Source organism: Xyrauchen texanus, chromosome 40, assembly GCF_025860055.1.
Source record: "Xyrauchen texanus isolate HMW12.3.18 chromosome 40, RBS_HiC_50CHRs, whole genome shotgun sequence".
Lineage (NCBI taxonomy): Eukaryota > Metazoa > Chordata > Actinopteri > Cypriniformes > Catostomidae > Xyrauchen > Xyrauchen texanus.
In genome coordinates this window covers 1,157,978-1,160,477 of record NC_068315.1, presented here as the reverse complement: position 1 = coordinate 1,160,477, position 2,500 = coordinate 1,157,978, and the positions used below count along the sequence as shown (strand labels likewise).

Here is a 2,500-nt window from a genome sequence, read left to right as displayed (position 1 = left end):
CATGGGGTAACCAAATTGGCCCGGTTGCTAGGGAGGGTAGAGTCACATGGGGTAACCAAATTGGCCCGGTTGCTAGGGAGGGTAGAGTCACATGGGGTAACCAAATTGGCCCAGTTGCTAGGGAGGGTAGAGTCACATGGGGTAACCAAATTGGCCCGGTTCCTAGGGAGGGTAGAGTCACATGGGGTAACCAAATTGGCCCGGTTGCTAGGGAGGGTAGAGTCACATGGGGTAACCTCCTCGTGGTCACTATAATGTGGTTCTCGCTCTCGGTGGGGCGTGTGGTGAGTTGTGCATGGATGCCGCGGAGAATAGCGTGAAGCCTCCACGCGTGCTACGTCTCCACGGTAATGCTCTCAACGAGCCACGTGATAAGATGCGCGGATTGACGGTCTCAGATGCAACTGAGATTCGTCCTCCGACACCCGGATTGAGGCAAGTCATGACACCACCACGAGGACTTGGAGCACATTGGGAATTGGCCGTTCCAAATTGGGGAGAAAAAAAAAATCGTTCAAAATGACGATTCAGATAAATCTCTCACTGCCTTCATAAACGGTTCATGTGCAGCTCATAACCGTTGAATTTAGAGTATTTTGGAACAACAACACCACAATCAAGAGATCCAAACGTCTCATCCTCTCCATACGGAGTCAAATTTGGAAGCAAAACTCTGTTTGTCAAAGTGTCTGAACGCCTTCAGGAAATACAATTACTGCGGCCCATTCACAACGCAAATCACATCTCCCAGTGTCCCCTGCACTCGGAGGAAACGCACAGATGGCCGTTCCGTTTCCAGCCGCACAATCTATTGAAATTCTGCCGGTGAAGTTGAAGAGGGGATGGCGCGTTCGGCACAAAAGGGCCTCACTGCAGACAGGAAGTGCTGCGCAGCTGCTGGAAGCATCTGCGGATGAATGGGCTAATCAGAGGAAGGATGCAGAACGCTCCTCGGGAGATATTTATCGCTCAGTAACACAGACACACACGCGTCAGAAGATTTACAGCGGACTCTTACATGCATGAAAAAGCTTCAAAAACGAGATTTAGACACGGAGACGGACAGACAGAGGCCTGATTCTCTCAGTCACATACTTTAAATCAGGGGTCAAAGGTCAATGGGGTTGATGACAGCAGGGGAAAAAACTATGAATAATGCAAATAAAAAAAAAAGTTTACTGCAATAAAATAAACTGTAAATTTTGGCAAAAATGAATCTTTTTTTTCTAACCGTGCGTCTTTGAATGCATGCGCCTGGAATTAGCGGCACTAATTAGCGCGTCCAAATGGTGTCAACACTCACATTCGAGCCGTTGCCGTCACAAACAAACGCTAGAAGACGTAATCACCAGTAAATAATGGTCGTGTCAGTGGATCAAGAGCACGTGTGAGGATACCTGCATTTTAAGGACATCTTTATGTCTCATAGCAGTCGTAGCGTGCGTGTCAAGAAGTATGCATTCTCTCATTATTTACTCACCCTCATGATGTCGAGATGTGTATGACTCTCTATTTTGCAAAACACATTTGAAGAAAAAAAACTATTTTATATATATATATATATATATATATATATATATATATATATATATATATATATATATATCAGCTCAGTCGGTCCTTATAATGCGAGTGGATGGTGACCAGAGTTTTGAAGCTCCAAAAGTCACCGACAGTGATCATAAACGTCATCCAAACGACTCCAGCGGTTAAATGAATGTCTTCTAAAGCGATACAATCACTTTTGGTGTGAAAAAGATACAAATTTAAGTACTTTTTAACTATAAACCTTCGCTTCTGTTCAGCAGCAGAATGTGCGTTAAGTAATAGCGTTGTCATGTTCATGCGAGGACTGACACAACAGGAAGTTGCGCTGTTTACAAGTGCGAAGGAGGATCACTTAGTTAAAGTTTAGATCTGTATTTGTATCTGTTTGTTTACTCACAATGGTGCATTTGTGTGCTTAAACTGGATGTCTCAACTGAGAGGAGAATGTGAGTTTACGTCTGTAACATGCCAACGATACTTCCGCTGACCCGAAGCAATGGTTTATAGTCTTTTACATACCAAAAGTGATCGTATTGCTTTAGAAGACATTAGTTTAACCACTTGAGTCGTTTGGATGATGTTTATTCTGACTGTCTGTGATTTCTGGAGCTTCAAAAGTTCTGGTCACCATCCACTCGCATTATAAGGACCGACTGAGCTGAGATATCCTACTAAAAATCTTAATTGTGTTCCGCTGAATAAAGAAAGTCATTCACACCTGGGATGGCATGAGGGCGAGTAAATGAGAGAATTTTCATTTTTGGGTGTACTGTCCCTTTAAATAATTAACGGGTATTCCCAAAAGTAGGGAACACCTTATTCGGAAAGGTATCATTTAGAGGTATTGAGATATAAAAGATGATTTTGTGGTCTTTATTGTTAGTAAGCATGTTTAATACGACCTTATAAGTCGGGGCACAAGCTGAATAATCGGTTAAGAGCGAACGATTAA

General features: G+C 43.2%; 1 protein-coding gene across 6 annotated transcripts in view; it reads right to left on the bottom strand.

Annotated features, from left to right (window-relative positions):
- Nucleotides 1-2,500, bottom strand: part of LOC127633615 (paladin-like) — a 319,141-nt gene that overhangs the window by 48,873 nt on the left and 267,768 nt on the right. The gene's annotated exons all lie outside the window — the stretch shown is intronic.